The 20,968-nt window shown below is 35.2% G+C and overlaps 1 protein-coding gene and 1 long non-coding RNA gene across 4 annotated transcripts in view; one reads left to right on the top strand and one right to left on the bottom strand.

Annotated features, from left to right (window-relative positions):
• Positions 1 to 20,968, top strand: part of Gnpat (dihydroxyacetone phosphate acyltransferase) — a 134,567-nt gene that overhangs the window by 31,251 nt on the left and 82,348 nt on the right. The window contains exon 1 of one of the 3 annotated variants that reach the window (XM_069841142.1): positions 17,933 to 17,997. The exons of the other annotated variants lie outside the window; for them this stretch is intronic. The gene's annotated coding sequence lies outside the window, so the exon portion shown is untranslated. Of the gene's footprint in view, positions 1 to 17,932; positions 17,998 to 20,968 lie in introns of those variants that run through there. 3 annotated transcript variants of the gene reach the window in all.
• On the bottom strand, positions 4,660 to 5,820 carry LOC138710330 (uncharacterized). Its single transcript, XR_011335209.1, has 2 exons — positions 5,527 to 5,820; positions 4,660 to 4,905 (listed from the first exon to the last, which is right to left on the bottom strand). It is a non-coding gene; the product is annotated as an uncharacterized lncRNA (long non-coding RNA).

Raw genomic sequence — 20,968 nt, 5'->3', positions numbered from 1 at the left:
CTGTTGAGTGCATATTGTTTTAAGTTGATTCCACCAATAAATCTGTTTTCATAACACAAGGACTAACAAAAGGTAACAACAATGAAATCGTTACCTTAGTAACGATAACCATAGTACTTCAGTCTGAAACATGAAGTAGTTGTGCATAGCGATATAGAAAATATGCCTTTTCAGATATTAAAAACTATAGGGTATCAATTTAAAATGTGCTTGATAATAACATAACTCAACACCAGTAGTTGCAAAAATATTCTTTTTTCTATAAAAATATTCCTTTCCAAATAATGATTACACTTGTCTGAGCATTTTGTCCAAAATACCCTCATTCAGTTTTAATTGAAATTATGCGCTACTTTTGAAAAACGCATTTCTATTTAAATCGTACAATTTAGAAATTAAGTTACATATTATTAGCATTATTATTATTATTATTATTATCATCATCATCATCATCATTGTTATTATCATTATCATTATTATCATTATCATCATTATTATTATCATCGTTATCAATATTATTATTATTATTATTATCATCATTGTTATCATTATTATTATCATTATTATCATTATCATCCTTATCATTATCATTATTAGTATTATTACTATCATTATTATCATTATCATCATTATTATTATCGTTATCAATATTATTATTTTTTTTTCGTTGTTGGTAACTCTATAGCATTTATTAGTTGCTTTATGGTTGTGCTAACAGAGGAGTTATTTGTCAACAATGTGACGCTGAAACGTGTGTTCAGGGACCCGTTTCACAATCCTTACAAATTACAAATTAACAGTTTACAAATGAGTAAAAGATTACAAATGCTTGTAAATTGTGTTTCACAATGCTATTTTATTAGTTTGTAAAGTCTGACAAAATTTACAAAATCAGCTAAAGAAATTTACAAATACGCTTTATTGATTACACAATATCGCCAACGACAGTTTACAAGAATCGCTAAGGAGCAGAGCTAAAGTCGCTGTATTTTTACTACTGTCGATACATATGTTTATATTTTGTACTAAAATAGGTTATTCTAAACTTGATTCATATTTCACCAACAGAAAATATAATGTATTGTTAAAAAAAAATTAAAAGTATTTACATTTTTATATATTGGCGACAATGGCGTTTCATGTGATGTGATTGGTCGAGTATACCAATACGTCTATTACTTAAATGACCAAAGTTAGCACAAAATTAAGTCAAATAAGTAAGTAACAGATTTGGGCCACGTACAAATATGCTATTGATAAAATAATTAGGATGTCTAACCACAAAATCAGGTTAATTTTTTTGTGTTGATCCATCAGTATTTATTAATGTTGCATCCATAACCTCTCAAACATTAGTGATCCCATCAGCAGCATAAAAATTCTGTGCTATAATAAATAACATTTTGGTGATCAAAAACCTGCCCCGAATTTAACTCTTTTAACAACATCACCTACTCTGTGGGCACTATTTCACATTGATATCTTAGAAATTCCGTGCTTATCTGCTAACCTACGGAACTGACAGCTAGCATGCATCCAATGCAAAACAATGCAGTTCTCGCTTTGAGGTTAGGGCATCACTTTTCTCTTTTGGATGTTGGATATGATGTCCCATATCTTGTAGGAGAGATTCCAGCGAAACGGGACTCGAAACGACTTCAGAATACCGCGTAAGTAGTGTCGCTATTGCATTATTGAATTACTTATTTTTGGTGCAGGGAACTTCTTTATTAAATGCGAGTATTTATTAAATACAGTCTTCGTATATAAATACTTACGCGATATTCTGAAGTATAGCGCGGGACTCATTCGAAACCTTTCATTAAATTTATACAATGATACGAACGTGTTATTAATTCTTGCTCGGAGAATTTTACGTATACGTCTTCGTTTGATTAGGCCTAAATTCAATATATTCGTCTGAGTCATTAGAACTCCTTAATAACATCAAAACTGCGTTAGTTTAATTCTTAATATTATTCAGTTACTCAAAAATTAATTTAATAAGTATTTCTTTATTGTATTTATTCATAATTTGTTGCAATATGAAACTTTACACATCTCAGAGGTATTGTAGAAAATGTGCTAATTTTACAAGTAAAATTTACACGTTTGTAAAATTACTCTTCATTGTGAAACAGAATACTTGTAAAGTAAGCAAAAATTTTTTTTTGTAAAGATTTGATTTCCTTTGTAAAGTTCAACATTACAAACAAAGATTGTGAAACAGAAGTTTACAATTTACAAGCTAAGTTTACAATTTACAAAGATTGTAAACTTTGTGAAACAGGCCCCAGGTTACTGCCCAGCGAGAGTCCTGATGTATTTTTATGTGTGATGATTGGTTAATTAATATTAACCCGGCACACTCACAATCACACAAATTTCCAGAGTCTAGACACCCAGGGAATTCTTCTTCTTCAATTCGAACCCGGGACCTCCCGTTCTGGAAGCCAGCATGCTGACCAACAGACCACGGAGGCACTTATTATTATTATTATTATTATTAGTATAATAGATGTTATTTGTATGCAGTCCAGTAAAGGAAAGTTTCATGTCCTAACTTCGATCCACGTACATTATGATTTCATTTAGGAATGTCTTTTAAATAATAGTTGAATAAAATAAATGATAAACAGTAATCATTTGCAACACGATAAAGGAATTAAATTGTGGCGAAACTTATGACATAATGAGGAAGTATTTGCCATTTACATGACACCGTTTATTTTATTTTGTGAGCTTATTGTTACTTGTGTCGCACGTTGGTATCTTGATGGTTTTTATTTGTATGTGCTGAACATAGTTGGTATAAAAGTTGAAAGTCTCATTGTATTTGATATGCATTAAGTGAAAGTAAGATTTATTTCGGAACCCTATTGTGTAAATAAGAGGTAGCATGAGACACAACTTAGTATTGTCGTATGAGTTGTCAGAAGCAGACGTAAGTACTGTGTGCTGTTACGAAAATTGTTTATCAGTGTACTCTAGTCTAGTTTCGAAGAAGAATTTCTGCCAGAGTGGAATTATTATGGCAGACAAAATACAGTATTATGTCTTATCTGCACTTTGTAAACAGGTACCCAGCCACTGAAACAGCTTACCATGCATTGCTAACTTCTGTGTACCTCCTAATAGGATATCTTCACAGTCTAGGAGGGTAAAGTGCATTGAGTCCAATTCTTCACAGTATCCGCTTACAATTATATTAATTTAGATTTTTAAATAACAAATTTGACTTTCAGATATTTTTAACAATACTCTAGCAAACACTAATTTCTTGACAGTTTAATCATTATGCAGGCTCAAATTTAGTTATAATTTTATATAACAGCCACTCATAGAAAACCTTGTCCAAGTCCTGCGTGTAATCTAAGAATTCAGCAGCCATCAATCTGTTTCTATCGAAGATCGTAATAATAAATTCTGTTCTAATTATTTACTTAATACACAAGTGGTCATTACGAAATCCAAATTGTTTATTTCGAGTTTTAACGAAGTCTTGATTATCTTCATGATTTTATCTAATGCATTAAGTATCTAATCGGTTTAGAATGTGAATAATACGAGCGTTGCTTACGAGATTATACAAGCTGGCGCATAGAGCTTGAAAAACGAGTCTGAAGTGGTTCCCTCATAATGCCAATTCCGCCGTTCGGAGCGCTGTTCTGCCCTATATATTCATAGCAGAACACTTAAAAGACATTGACATTTGGGACATTTAAAGGACTCATCATTGCTTATTAAATGCTTCGTACAATATTTTATGGACAATAGACGTAATTTCCAAACTTCTACTCCTCAATTATATTACAATAAAAGACTGTCATTCTTGATATTAAAACATATTACATATAAACTGAGGGACTGTCTGCTCTGTACTTCAGTTCATACACCAAACATTTCCGGAAATAAATTAACTTGACATCTTACATATACGCACTATAGCCTACCCTTTTCACCTAATATTATTAATATTGTTATTAAATAAGATATTGCAACTAATTAAGGTACTGCATTATCTTTAATTTCCTTGAATTCATAATTACGCATTTGCAAGAAGGCCTAACTTTTCCCTCTATTTTTTTAAAAAATACGGACGTCACAATAACTGAGAAGTATAATTATTGCGCGATTTTTTCTTGCAGTGGTGAAAACATTTCTATAGGCCTACTGATTAATCTATTGAGCATAGTAATAGTAAACGCTGTAGTATTTTAGTGCGTGTACGCCTACTTAGCTCTTGTAAAACGAAATTTTCACTTTCACTTTCAACGGAACACTCACTTATATTCAGTTCTTGTATCTTGCAGTAAATTATCCATTTGTGATCATCTTTCCAATATAACCTCCCATTGAAACGACCACTTAAAATCATGAGCTAGAATTTATTATTTTAAAAACATTTCCACGTACATACTGTTATAATTGTTATGAACCACAATACAAAAGACAACACTGTGAAATTGGATTAATTTACCAAGATCAACATCAATACCGGTAGTATAAAATCACATATAGGCCTAGGCTATATTATTTCATTACTGTATGGTATTAATTAGAAGAATTAATTTTGAAGAATTTACAAATATGCTGAAATAATTTATGACACCTCTTATAGAAATGTAAAAATATGTATGTACATTTTGAAACGATGGGTATAGCACCACTTGAAAATGTTGAGCATTTTAACAGTAACTTGTAAATTGTTCCATCACGTTGTCTATAGTGTTCATTTATTGTAGCACTTTTAGAACGAACGTGGTTCACATACATAAGAAGAAATGACGATGGAATGAGTCGAACACATACAGTTTTCTTTAATTTTTAGCAAATGATGAAGTTGAATATGTACTGTTACTTCATATCCTAACATAAGTAGAGTTGCCACCATAGATGTAACACCTGAAATGAATATAAAATAAATTAATGTATTGGTAATGATACAAGAATAAAAAGAAATTAGGCTAGACATAACCTCACAAAATTACAAACACATGCTAAAAAAAAAAAAAAAAAAAAAAAAAAAAAAAAAAAAAAAAAACTTTACGTACGGTATCCGTATATAATAAAACTAGATATTCCAGATATAATTTGTTTCACACGATAACCACCTCAGCCTATTTCGGCAGCAGCCATTATTAGTTACAGTTTGAGGTGCATTACCTAATCTCATACTAACCTTGTTAAGTTCTCTAACCTAATTCACTGATAATTACGTAACAATACACAGGTCTAAAATACAGACAAATAAACATTAATTACTTAATAAGTACAGTATGAAGATAATTCATTACTTTTGTCGGTATTTTCTAAAAGAGAAAGTGAAAACAGTAACAACATTATCTTCAATGTTTACATCACGTCGTTCACATTTTCATTAGGCCTATATCAGTAATGCTTGGTAAGTGAAACAATGCATGACATTATTTTACATTTCGGGTCACATCATTCGAGAGTCGGAAAATGCAATTCGCCACTTTTAACATAGCATTGCTTGTTATATGAGAGAACTTTGACATTTACCTTAACCTATAAAGATACGACCTGTTGGTACAGAGTTCTTCACATAGCAAAACACAGACAATTTTCGAATATAACTTAGCAGAACAAACTTCAAATAACACTGTAATATGCTTGGCATATTTATAATATTCGTACTCAATCAGTAATGCACAATTAATCGAACTATTTTCACGATGCACAATGCTTTGTAATGGTACTATTCATCATTTCATAGGGCAGAGAGGCGAACCTAGCGGCAGAAATTGTCATGACTCACAGAGACCTACTCTCGACCGTGCTATGCGCCAGCTTGTATAATCCCGTAAGCAACGAATACGAGGCACGTCCATAAATTAACTTTTCCACTCGTCCCACAGCTAGCAAACCATATGTTGCGCGAAGCGACTGCGTGTACGTGAGAGTAATGTCCTGGCATGGCGCATGCGCTAGCGGAACTTCCTGAGTGCTCTCAGTAGCTTCGTTGCATTGGTTGAAGATGGACGTTCCTACTCCAGCTCCCGCCGCGTGAAGTGCGATCAATGATAATGTTTTCGAATGCACAGGGCATAGCGCCGATTGAAATTGATCTTCAGCTATTATAATAACAACCCCTTCCTTTTTTCTCACCGTTTGTAAGTACAGCAGTGAGCGACACAATAGCCACAATAGGTGCTGATCAGCTACTGTGAAGAAACTATGGAAATGTGATTGGTGAATGAAAGACACTAACTTAAAGACAGAATGTCTTCATTTTGTGTAGACTATGCATGTGTACCCTTGTAAAATGTGAAATGTGTGGAAGATTCTTTTAATTCTAGAATTTTGCATTAAATAAATATTGAATCTTATATTAGTGACATTCTTTAACAAAAAAGGCCTATTTTTTATTTTATAGAGCCTAAATAAAGGAGTTTAGGAGCCTATTTTAGGCGCCTAAAATGCCACTTTTTAGGGCCTAAAATTCCGCTCTCTATACAGATACTGATAAATGCTGTTTTCAGTTAGTGTGAGAAGGACTTTACGAGCTAGGAACTGGAATTTTAAGAAAAGAAGGTGGAGGGGAGGGTGGGGTGGGCTAAACTCTGTCTTTTTTCGTGATAACCTTTTACGGACTTCAGCAGGCCAAGTTGAGTACCATACTGTAATCCAGACATTCAATTTGCAAACAATGTTACCTACAGTACAGTGGAGCAAGGTACAAAGAAAAGAAAAAAATTAAGTGTGAGAATTAAAGTTAATGTTATAAAAGAAATCGAAAGTGATAAAAAGGAAGCTGATGTATGCCGTGGATTTTGTTTAGTAAGGAAGAATTTCGTGAATTTGATTTGGTCACGGAAGAACTGAGTATGATTTACAGATTCAGTGTTTTACAAAATGGAAGCAGAAAAGAATACAGATTTCTTCAACCCACGTTCTTACTTGTGAGTGCTGTATGCATTTTAATTACTCTGCGTTACAGTGTTTTACTCCTTATTTTACTGTTTTCTACAATCCAGTTGAGTATATTTGTATTCACAATACTGAAATAAATACAAGAATGCTGAACCGTAAGTAATGTTAATTTCAGGGGATTATTCTTTGAGGTATTTTAAGAAAACGTTTAATCCAGATTTCCTCGTTTTTTGCTTCCTTTTCGAAATAAAAATTGTTTCATATGAAACCATTGATTGAATTCCAGATATCCTCAATCAATTTAAGAGAGCAGTGTATAATGATAATAAATTATTGAAATAATTTTAGTTTTGGCCTTTAAATGTGTAGAAATTAGATCTGATCAAATGTAACTTTTCGTTCTGCAAACAAATTTTTCGATGTTACATTTGTTCAGATGAAATTTCTGTACATTTAAAGAACAAAACTAAAATTATTTTAATCGTTTATAATAATACACTGCTTTCTTAAACTGACTGAAAATATTGATGGCTTTCTCAAAACATGCTATGCAATGTTTTATATAAAACAATTTTTATCTCTCGAAAAGGAAGCGAATACGAGCCAAACTGTATTGAACTTTTTTTGTTTGAAATATCTCGAAGAATAAACCCATGAAATTAATGACATTACTTACGATTCATCCTGTATAAAATAACAAATTAAATTACGGTGGTGTACAAAATACATAATATTGTGATTCTGTTTCTTTTTTGAATTGTATTTACTGTTTTTTCTCACGTTTATTGGGACGCAAGTCGTTAAGCAATGTAACGATATTTATGAACAATTTGATATATATATATATATATATATATATATATATATATATATATATATATAGCTGGCTTCTGTAACGTGTGATTTAAAATATTCAGTTTGAAGGAACGAAGCTGATGTATAACATTAATTAGCAGTAGGCAAGTGCTGTTTGATGTTAATACCTATATTTATTTGTTCGTAGCAAGGTCATTAGTAATTAATAATATTACTAATAATAGCTGCAATTGAAAGATTATTGGTGGCTTTGTAGCTCAGTTGATAACAATTGGCTACGGACTGGGATGTCTCGGGTTCAGTCTTGGTGGTGGCAGGTTACCAGTCCTTCATAACAGCCCCAGGGTTCACTCAACTTCCTGCCAAATTAGATATCGGGTTTTCCCGGGGCTATATATTAGAAAGGCTGTCTGAGCATCGTGCTGACCGCACCACCTCATTCTAGTGTTGACGTCATGAAAGCAAGGAGCTCTGCTTCCATGCCCCCAAGCGTCTACGTCGCATCTAACGGGGACATCTTACAGCTTACATTTTAGAGATCAGCCATTTTAGACAGGTCACAATGTCTTTGAAGTCCTATTCTTCCACAAACTGTTTCCAATTCGCTTACGTTGTTTATGATATATAGTGTCAGATTTGTGTGTATTTTTTCTCTGAGAGGAAATGTTATGTTCTTTGCTTCGAAAATCTGATTTAAAATTAATAATAATACAACTTTTGTAGTAGTATACAATAGTAAAAACATCTGAGCTGTATCAAGGATACACAAGCACGTAGAATACGTCATCCAGTTCCGAAAATAATCTGAGCTGTATCAAGGATACACAAGCACGTAGAATACGTCATCCAGTTCCGAAAATAATCTGAGCTGTACACAAGCACGTACAATACGTCATCCAGTTCCGAAAATAATCTGAGCTGTATCAAGGATACAAAAGCACGTAGAATACGTCATCCAGTTCCGAAAAGCATCTGAGCTGTATCAAGGATAACAAGCACGTAGAATACGCCATTCAGTTCCGGGAATGAAACTACAGTTGTATTGTTCAAAGTTGTAGCCGACTGTAGCAAAGATTAAAAAATGTTATTTGTAACATACAAAATTCTTCAATCTTTGCTGCGGTATGTTATACACCAGGGCTATATTTTGATGTGTAGAGTTTTTTTGGGGGAATAGTAGGGTGCCACAGTGAATTTAATGTGAATTATTTGTAGGCAGAGTGGTTTCATACATTTTATGTGGTGAATGAGGGTGGCTTTCTATACGAAAATGGCCACACCTGAGGAGTAACGGTTAGCGCGTCTGACCGCGAGACCAGGTGGCCCAGGTTCGATTCCCGGTTGGAACAAGTTATCTGGTTGAGGTTTTTCCGGGGTTTTCCCTCAACGCAATATGAGCAAATGCTGGGTAACTTTCGGTGTTGGACCCCGGACTCATTTCACCGGCATTATTACCTTCATCTCATTCAGACGCTAAATAACCTAAAGATGTTGATAAAGCGTCGTAAAATAACCCACTAAAATAAAAAATAAGCGAAAATACTCACTTCGTACGGACAATGTAGAATCCTTGCTTAGTTTATATTTTGGTGATGCTGCTGTATAATATGTTTGGGGGGGGGGGAAGAAGAGAAGAAGTTGTATATTACATTTAATTGACAACTTATTTCACGAAATACCTACCGAAATAGTGACAGGTTCAACATCGAAAACATTCATTTTATTTCGCCAAAAATACGACCTCAATTAATTTTATACACAACTTCGACGCCGTGCCTTCATGCCAGGAACGAAGAGAAGTGGCGTCATTGGGCGTGGTTTGACACTGGTTCATGACGTAACTACACTGAGAGGCACAAAAAACGCAACACCAGTATTTTGACTTGCGCTGGCCTTTCATCCAGGCGGCTCGGGTTCGATCCCCGATTATGTCTGGGTGGAATTTGTTGCAGAGGATTTTTCTCGGGGTACTTTCGTTGCCCTCTTTCATTCTACCAACACACTCCACTTCCTCCTCATTTCAACTATTATCTGTAATAGTAAAAATAGACTGGAATGATGTCTGGGTGTAGTACGGGTTTCCGTTGCTGTTCTAAGTGCTTGGGACTCTGGGCTTTGGGTTCGGGCTCGTCATTAAATTATGATACCTTATCTGAAGAGCCCAGGAAGAATGGCCCGCCTGTCAGCGTCGGATTCACGAATGCTTTCGGACCACCCGTCGGACTTTTTCATCACATATAAGTCGTACAGTGGGCCTAAATTGCGTAAGTGCAAGGATTCATCCCGGATCCAACTCTTGTGGAAGAAATAAATCAATCAATAAAAGGTAAAAGTAAAGGTATCCCCATAACCTGCCATGAAGGCACTTGGGGGCATGGAGGTATAGCCCCATGCTTTCCATGACCTCGGCACTAGAATGAGGTGATGTGGTCGGCACCACGCTCGATTTTATAGGAGGCTGAATGAACCTCGGGGCCGTTCTGAAAGTTTGGCAACGAGAAAAAATCCTGTCACCACCTGGGATCGAACCCCGACCTTCCAGTCCGTAGCCAGCTGCTCTACCAACTGAGCCACTCGGCGCCATATCAATATCATAATTAATTACTATGTTTAATTTCTAATATCTACAAAATACATTTCAAATGTCATCAATATTGTTACATTGTACCAATTGAAGTCCAAGAAGGGTGGGTAAGGAAGGTGGTATGTTCACAGTCTCATTACAGTTTCTTTCCCCAGGTTTTTAAGTGTCTCATGCCCATCTTTCTTCAAGTAGAACACATTTATGGATGCAATTCTTCTTACTTAAGCAATTGTATAAAAATTGTCACTTGCCAGGTACCTAGTCGTTACATAAACTAATGTAGTTCCCGTAACTATCACACAATGACAATATTGTGTTCTTTTCCTGAACTGAAGCCACGACATTTTTTCTTGGTACATTGTGGGTAGTTACGTGAAGCGCAATCATTCCCCCGACGCCATCTGTCACCCTCTTTACTCTATATCCTGGACTAGGAGACTGTTCTCACAAATGTACTGTGGAGCTAAATAGGCCAGACTTGGTTGTTGTTGTTAAGACATGTCTAATTGTTATCTCTTTTCCTAATAACCAACAATCGTCTATCAAAGCACGCCGAGAAGATCGACAAATATGTAGAGCTCATCGAACCTATCAAGAGACAGTGGCATGTTGAGCAAGTCAAAATCGTCCCGATCACTGTCTCAAGCACCGGCTAGAATGTCTTATGTTTAGGCCATTGTCCACAGACTCAGTGACTGCGACAAGAAGAATAGTCATGACTAGAGCCCGGATGTTAGGCAAAATGCCTTTTTTAAACTGAGTGTGTGTATGAAAGACCTATTAGAGATAAACATGTTTCCACACATTTGGGGACGATAGACCCAATTTTTATTTTGCCTTTTTAGCTCCAGTTGCCTATTTTAAGGTTAAATGCCTTTCTTGGCTTTTTTTTACGTCGTTATTGTACATTTTCTATATTTTTAATGCATTTAAAATAAACCGCACATAAATTATATCAAAAAACAAAAAAAGATCGGTTGTACAAATTAAAAATATATATTCACCTCACACAAATATTTGCTGAGAATCTTATTATCCAGCAATATTATGTTTCCAAGAAGTCGTAAACTTTTTTCCCCTACCGATTCCATCTTTTATGTCACTTAACAAACATGTTTGAACAGTATAATCGCCAGTGCTCAGGTCACTTCGGAGTTTACCAGCGAAAGAAAGGAATGAGGGAAATATTAAAAGCAAGTCTCCAGGTCCCGTTACTGTTGTCGCTTGCACGCACAAGTCACGCGTACTTTGAAGTTTCTAATCACTTCTCACACCCCTCTTTTGAGACAGTATACAGTCGGTTTTTCCCGATCTCTGAAAGAAAGTAGAGACAGTCCTTCTGAAATAAGTTGTTTTAAGTTTGCTCCAATCACTTCAGTAGAAGTAGAAAGATCTTTTTCCACCATGAAAAACGTTCTCTCTGACAGGCGGCTCACTATGACAGTTAACTTAAAAAAACATCTTGTTGTGACATGTAACCAAGGAAAGTGAGTATCGTATGGATAGTTTATTAAGTATTTGTCTATTTTTTGTCTGTTTCCATGAATAATAAATGCCTATTTCATTGCCTATTTTTTTACTATTTTTAGTGCCTATATGCCTGCCTATTTTAACCAAAATAAATGCTTAAACATCCGGGCTCTAGTTATGACATTCATGAGAAATGTATTCTGAAATATTTCTTCCAGTAACTTGCAGCACATATTAAACTGCAAAGGTACCAACATTTCGGATAAAAGTGTTCATAAATTGAGGAAATTCTCTTCAAAATATGTGACTGGTTCTCAGCCAATAAATTCGTATTAAATTGTAACAAAACTAACATAATTCAATTTAAATCCTGTCCAAATTCAACCTCGCAAATTTCTAACGCAATAGTTAACAATAGATCCCTATTAGAAACAACAACAACAACCAAATTTCTTGGCTTAAAAATCGATAATGTGTTCAATTAGAAAAATCATATTAAAGAAATTACCCCCAAACTAAATTCAGCTTGTTTTGCTATTAGATCTATGCAAAAGATAGTAAATATCAATACTTTAAAAACAATATACTTTGCATACTTCCACTCGGTAATGAGTTTTGGAATAATATTCTGGGGAAATTCCACAGATAGTAACAGTATATTTCTATTACAAAAAAGAGTAATTAGAATAATAGTAGGTGCCAAATCTAGGGAATCTTGTAGGACTATTTAAAAAAAAACTACAAATAATGCCCATAGCTTGTCAGTACAAATTTGCATTAATAATCTTATGTAATCGTGAAAACTTTGTAACTAATTCAACAGTTCATAGCATAAATACACGTCAAAAAATGACTTTCATACTCCATCGGCAAGCCTATCATGCTATCAAAAAGGAGTGCGTTATATGGCAGTAAAAATTTTTAATAGCCTCCCTGTTGATATAAAAAATGAAACTCAAAACATAAGATTATTTAGGGCCAAATTAAAGAAGTACGGTACTTAATTTCTCACGCCTTCTATTCTGTAGGTGAATTCATGACATTCAATAACGCTTCATGAAATTGATACTAAAACTTTGTGTTGTACTAGTAGACTATATTGTAAATCTCTTCTGTATATATTTCATCTAGACTGTGACTATAAATTAAGACTTTATAATAGTATTAAGTTTTTTGACTTGTTCCATATTCTAGCTTAAGGCAATGTATGAATACCTTGGAATGTTAGTAAATACAATACAATAACATCTTAGACGTTTACGGGCATATTAGAAAACAAATGGAGAAAATCCAATGTTCTGAACATTTAAGTTATTAATTAATATTTACTTGCGTTTGTTTGCAATTTTCTATTTAGTTACTTCTCATTGGGCGTATTTGTTTATAGAACTAATATTATAATTATACCGAAAGATCCGCTTATTAAAATAAATAACCTAATAATCAGCAGGAGAGCAAGCTGTCTGAAATCAGCTCGTAGGTTGTTGCATCAAGTGACTCTTTCTTTCAGAGCTTGAGAGAGTGGTTTGTAAACCTAAGAGTGAAACTTTAAATGCTTCGAAGAAGCAGGTCAAGTCACACATCTGCTTCGCGTAATTTTATTTTCTTGACTCATCGTTATTCACTAGACCTAGGTGCTAAGCGGCAGATGTAATGGAGAAACTACAATTATGTTAGCAACTCAGGTCAGTCATATGTTGAGGATTACTTTTGTTGCAGTTGTAGACGTTCTTTATTCTACGAATAGCTAGTTAATATAAAAAGACTTTCACCCATACTTAGACATGATTCACGTTTAAACTATGGCTTATTGCTGGAATCTCCGCGGAAATTCGTAATGTACGTAATATCGTTATTTATTAAAATAACTTTCACTTGCGTAAAAACCCGTAGTTTAATAGGAATCGCATTTCAGTCATGGCTTGTTAAAATCTTGACAGTCGTACTCTCGAGTGACAATATAAGGTAACGCATTGGCTCATTTTTCACTCTTGTTACAGGTGAGAATAGTCTGAATTTTTTTGTGCATTGGCTGTATTTTAAATCAAACTACAGCAAGAGGAGTAGAAATACTCCTCTTGAACTACAGGCACGGCTATCTCATTCGCACAAATGAAGGTCGTGATCTGAAAACATCATTATTTAATACTAGCCGTACCCGTGCGCTCCGCTGCACTTGTTAGAAATAAAGTAATTACATAATTAAAATAGGACATCTGGTCCAGGGAACATTCCTGTTTGATAGAAGGATAGATCGTTTAATATGTTACTTAATTTAAATTGTATTTAAGTAATTAAAATGCGATCATTTTGGCCCAGAGATCACTCATTTGGTGCAATGATAATTCCTTTAACATGTTTCTTAATTGTTATTACATGCAAATGATTAAAATATGAATATTTGGTTCAGAAAACATCCGTTTTTGGTGCAAGGATAATTCGTTTAATATTTTTCTAAATTAGTCTTGAATGCATCTTTAATAAATCACTCCAAATTAATAGTGTTGTTTGTGTACGAATATAATTTTTATGTTATCTTTACTGTGCATCTTTTTTTTCTTAAGTTTATTTTATTCACGTCTTAACATCTGTGATCATGTCGCGTGTTTAGAATGTGTGGGTATATCAGTAGGCCGTTTTTACTTTTGTTGAGTTCCTGTTTCTATTGTGTGTTGTAGATGGCTTGTGTTCATGTAACTGATTATAGACTTCGATTAATGTTTTTGGTATTGGCAATTGAGGCGGTGATGTATCTTTCCAATCCGCATTTGCCTTCATGACTAAGGGAAATCATGAAAAACCCCAGTTAGATTGGTCGGCCACGGGGTTTGTACCCGTGTCTTAAACGCTACCATCTGAGCCAACTCGCTCGGTTGTATATCATTGTTTATGCAAATAAAATGAGGTACCCTACATAAATATTATTTTAAGAAACGCAGGAAATGATTATGGATAAATTATGAGCGCAGGAACGCCATTTCGTGACACCTTTTAAAATAACTCAGCTCCAGTGAGCTCTATGGTAAAATGCTTATTTATTATGGGCTGTATGGTCCAATAAAAATACTCATTACGACAAAACTCTTACCTATTATGTTCTGTGAACAAAAAGAAATTTAAGTATATAACATTAGAGTATTTTATGTGGACCAAATAAAGTTGCAAAGATCAAGTTATACAATATTTTGACACAATATCAACTTTTCTGTGCGTAAAGATCTATTTTCATCTTACCTCAGTCCTCATATGTAGTTTTACATCCATCTAGAGAAACTACAAATTTCAAATAGTGAAAGAATTATCCAAATTTGCTTCTGAGATTACTTCATACAAACACACAAATATTCTCTCTCTCTCTTTTTTTTTTTCGTTGTTGGTAACTCTATAGCATCTATTAGATGCTTTATGGTTGTGCTAACAGATGGAGTTACTTGTCAACAATGTGACGCTGAAACGTGTGTTCAGGTTACTGCCCAACGACAGTCCTGATGTATTTTTATATTTGTGATGATTGGTTAATTAATATTAACCCGGCCCACTCACAATCACACTCACATTCATACCAATTTCCAGACTCTAGACACCCAGGGAATTCCTCTTCTTCAAGAAAAATTCACCGAGAGCCGAACCCGGGACCTCCTGATCTGGAAACCAGCATGCTGACCAACAGACCACGGAGGCAGAAATATTCTCTGTATTATAATATTGATAAACGTCAAGGCCGCCTTAAATAGACGGAGTCATTTGTTTTTATTTCATTATAGCCATCGACGTCGTTCCTGCAATACAGTAACTCCTATGTGAAATATCGATTTTCAGATTTTTGCTTTATTAAATATCTTCAATAGTTATACAGCAAATAATACAATCACCTATATGTAATTATATTTATTTCTTTCGAAAATGTAAGAATTCACGATCTCCTATGTACCACTGCCATAGAATGAATAAATCTACATTTGTCCACGCACATTCCTTCACCTTCAGCAACATCTCGCTTATTACTGACCAAGCAGGAGAGTCGGAGGAAAACACGCTGTTAAGAATTGACATTTTTGTCATGGCACTTGTACACAGAAAAACTTATTTTAGAGAAAAATTGTTAAATATTTTTTTGTTTGTACTAATAATGTAGATTTTGAATCTGAAAGGAATTTTTATTCCATTGCTTATGTATTAACAGTCACAGTAGCGTAAGTCGTTACAGCATTGGTCTATTGAACAAGTTGATAGTAGTGGCTCAAGGTTCGAATCTCCCCCAATCTTTTTTTTTTAATTACAAATTTGCCATCATATGTGTCTCGCAAAGCTGTAATTATGTGGCGATATCTCTTAGAATATGCCCAGGCTCTAATAAATAACAAACCTCCCTCTCTCTTTCAAGCAATATTGCTATTTATTAATACAACGTTCTGTCTAGTCATTACGCTTGAAGATGGCACAGAAACAATAACTCATTGCCCTGGTTCGCATAGGTTATTCTGCGTATGCTACTCTCCTACAGGACTTCGATTGGAGAAATATCATTTTCTCCGACGAGGTAATTGTCTCCAATAGCAACGATAGTACTGCCCTAGTTTATTGTATGAATGGCCACCAATACGATGAACGCTTCGTGAGACGAATTAACAAGTCGGATTGCGTGAGGGTCGCGTGTTGGGGGTGGATGTCATACGAAGGGGCAGGACTTCTGGAACGCATCCACGGGCGGTTTACGGCAGAAGTCTACGAACACATTTTGGCAAATGTAATGATCCCTTCCGCCCGAAATCGATATCCAGAAGGAACACTTTTCTTCCAGCAGGATAATCATCCGATACACACCGCCAACCGGATTCAAAGATGGTTTACGAGGAGGCGTGATGTCGACCCAGTCGATTGGTCTCCAAATTCACGAGATATGAATCCGATTCAAAACTTGTGGGCTGCAGTCAAAAGGATCTACGCTATAATTGGGCAGAACAATCACCCGTTCGGACACCTGAGGAATTGTGGGACAGAGTTCTAGGTGCGTGGGAGGAGATGGCCAAGAATTTAGACCTGTTCCATAATCTTGTGGACTCCATGCCGCGCAGAATGAGGGAGGGTTGTTGACGCAGGTGGTTTGTGGACGAGATACTAGTCCCCACCACAGGCCTTTTTTTGTTAATATATTAAAAATTGTTTGTTTTTGTTAATTTAATTATTTATTTGTGTTTGATATGCGTCCGGGTTTTTAGGATGTGAAACAAGTATTTTTGTTTATACAGGCCAGGTCTCACCTATTAATAGCCCACAGGTGATGGGCAATAATATTTTTACAAGGCAGGCATAACGAAGTTTGTTAACAAATGCCATTTCACATTTAAACTAATAAATTAAGTAAACATTAAAATAAAAAATAATGATTTTACCGTACCGGGAACGAACTCACAACCTCTTGTACGGATGTCGGACTTCTTACCACTGGGCCATACACTGCTCGTAAGGTTTACTACATTATAGACGGACGACTGTCAATGAAGAGACACCACAACAATGCCTTGCAGTAGGTTACGTTTACACAAGAGAACCTAATTTCTATCGACCAAGAGTCGGCCCATTCTTTTTGCCGTTAAGTGTACGTTCATGACATACTTTTCTAAATTTTGTTATTGAGCAAGATACTTGAGACATTTAAGAACAAATAAATAACAAACAACCCCACTATGGTTTCAATTTTTACCACTCGAGTCGACATTGGATTCACTCTTAAATTGAATATGGAATATAAGAAATGAAAATATAGCTAGTTATCGGAATCCTTCGTGGCTCTAACTCCAATGCTGCTTTCGGGCGTGAGTTCGAACATAATTTGGACCGAATATAGGTTTTCACAGCTGTAAGACGAATGTTAGATAATTCTATGTCGAATTGAATATATTTCGCCCAAAAATATAGTTTTGCTATCACCAATTCCGTAAACGCTAAGTAACCTTGCAAGTGATATATCGTTAAGTAACCACTGCTTGATATAATATTGCGATGGCCGGTGCTGACATTTATATTCTGTGGATTTAAATTAGTGTGTTACCTGGAGTTGTGTTAGTTTTAAGAAACAGTTGACGTAATAATGATAAGCGAACAATAGATTACCAATACATGCTTCTTGATAAGAAGTGCCTTTCGTGATGTATCGTTGTAAGTAACCTGACAACCATACTCTTCTCTGTCACGCGAGGGTGTGCTGTACTTGTTGATCTGATATTTCTGTAAGACGATTTCTTTTTATTTTTGTGTTTATGTGGCAAGTTAAAGTGACAATATGTATGTAAGAAGTTTAATTTCTGGATTATTTATTTTACTTTTTCGAGCCATGGAGGCTTTTCTCTTCCGAACACAGTTGTGAAAAATTGTGATATTATGTAAGTCGTCCACGCCTGATGGTTTTAGATCTTTCGCAGTATTATTGACGTATCCAAATCTTTGTATTCCATGTGGACATTAAATTTTAATGTTAATGTTAATTATATAAAGATGTGCAGATTGTTAACCAAAATGCATAATGGACCACATCAAACCTCTCCTTGACGTGCGGTTAATAGCACAGACGTGTGACGGTGTAAACGTTACAACAAAATGGTTATGTTGGAAGGTGCACTACGATTTTTTTTTCTAAGTCGGTTCGAATGGCGCGCTCACCAATCTCGAGGTTAATGTGAGAAGAACAAGGGGAAATTGCACAGGTCGTCGTCGTCGTCGTCGTCATCATCATCATCATCATCATCATCATCATCATCATCATCATCATCATCATCATCGTCGTCGTCGTCGTCGTCGTCCTTGCAGGTATTAGGCCTAGTGGCCTGTTACGGTCTCCGTCCATCTTTTCAGGGGGCGTCCCAAAGATCGTCTTCCATGTGGTATATAGCGGAGAATTTGTCTTGGGAGTCTGGAACGGTCCATCCTATTAACATGGTTAAGCCATTTTTGTCTATAGTGGTTGAGATGTTCATAAATAGGTGTAATTTTCAATTCTTGTGTAATCAGTTCATTCCTTTTGTGGTCAAGCAAGCTGTAGCCGGCAGTCCTCCTTAGAAATCTCATTTCCGCAGTTGTTAGGCGTTGAACATCTGAGTTTCGGACAGTCCAAGCCTCACTACCATACATGAGGACAGGTCTTGCTAGAACTTTATATGCTTTTAACCTGGTATGTTTTAGTGTTTTCGTGGTTGTGAAAACCTGGTTGAAGGTTCTTATGGCTCCATTAAAATGTTGAACATTTTCAGATATATCAGTAACAGGTAAATATGTCAAATTATAACCTAAATATTTAAATGAGTTTACCTGTTCTAACGTGTGGGTTCCAATGCAAATTTTACTTCTTTTAGTACAGGTATACGTGCAAAATCAAACGTTTCAGCATTTTTTTTTTCGAAATTTTTGCGTTTGTATTACAGTGATCGCCGTCTAATACTACATCTACCAAACAATTTCGGTAGTAATATTCTGAACGACTGGGCATATTCTGCACATTATATATATATATATATATATATATATATATATATATATATATGGAAATGATGATTTTTAGTGTAGTCTTCCAACATTAAAAAGTTAATTATGTATACAATACATGACTTAAAACAAATCAATAGCGAATAGACTGATGTAAGTGCTTATAAAAATTATAGCGCTCTTGCGGCAAAAGTTTGAATTCCAAGCGTAAGTACATGAGGATCAAGTCACAAATTTTCTTAAATTGTCATCATTCATAATGGAAACTTGACATTACGATTGACCATAAAATGCAGTATATCCGTGAAACAGAACACCGCACACAATCAACAATCAATCACTTGTGTTACCACAAACGAAAAGCTTCTGCGTACACGTTTCGTTTACTTCTAATTTACGAAAATCATTGTGAATAGTTGCATTAAATAACCTGACCGCAAGCTTTGGCGTTAACGTTTCGTTTACTTTTCATTGTGAATGACGCTTTAGAATCGGTTACTTATTCTGTATTTTGAAGCCACCGGCATAGCTCAGGCGTTATTGTGTTTGCCTACTGATCCTGAGCTTTGTTCAGGCGTGGATTGAAAACCCACTTGGGCTGATTACCTGGTTGTGGATTTCCGAAGTTTTTCCCGTCTGTAAGGCGAATGTCAAGTAATCACATGGCGAATTCTCGGCCTCGTCTCGCCACATACCATCTCGATACCACCAATTCCATTAACGCTAACTTATCTAGTAATTTATACAGCGTCGTTAAATAATCTACTAAAAACATTATTTTGATATTCAGTTCTGTTTTAAGCCAGTAGATAGTTCTTGTAACAACGTTTCAAAATACAAGTAAGTGAGATCATAATGAAGGTGACTAGTTTGATGATGTTAGATATTATAGCTGGAAACATCTTGTTCTCTGAGAAAGCATTGACAGGATCTTCAGTAAAGAAGATAACCTGGATAAATTTTCTTTTAACTGTAAGGAAATTACAAGATTTCAACTTGTGTAATTAAGTTTGCATTAGTTTTAAGACGTTCAGAGTGAATTGATTTCTGCACGAAATACAGTAGTTCGCAACGGGTTATATACGACTATTGTTTGTGTGTTATAGGTGGACATTTATTTTTATACATCTTGATTACACAACTTTTAATATGTATGATAAGACTTCCATGTGTTAAACTTCAACATACCTCGTTTACATGTTTCGACCTATTTATGGGTCATCCTCAGAACTGGTCGTTGTTGATCTTGGCGCCTCTTGTTCTGTTTCCTGTGAGGGTGCGTTCGTGTGGTATAGTGTAGAGTCAAAGAGTGTGTGTGTTTTGAAGTTGAGTTGTGTGTTGAGAATTTCGTTGCGGTGTGTTTTCGTGTGTCTGTATACAGAACAAATAACGCTCTACAAAAACATCTCAACACACAAACAAACAAATACAACCACACAGGCGTATACAAACTCAAATGTAACACCTGCAACAACTTCTACATAGGACAGACAGATCATTTCAAACACGTTACAAAGAACACATCATAGCCATAACAAAATTACAAACCATCTCCACATATCAGAACATATCACAAATGCTAACCACACCCACAGAGACATCAACACAGACATGGAAATACTACACATCCAACCAAAAAGCCAGAAACTAAACACACTAGAACAATATGAAATATATAGACACACGAAAACACACCCCAACGAAATTCTCAACACACAACTC

The sequence above is a fragment of the Periplaneta americana genome, chromosome 12 (genome assembly GCF_040183065.1).
Source record: "Periplaneta americana isolate PAMFEO1 chromosome 12, P.americana_PAMFEO1_priV1, whole genome shotgun sequence".
Taxonomy (NCBI): domain Eukaryota; kingdom Metazoa; phylum Arthropoda; class Insecta; order Blattodea; family Blattidae; genus Periplaneta; species Periplaneta americana.
Note: the sequence above shows the minus strand (reverse complement) of the source record. Positions and strands in the feature narration are given on the sequence as shown.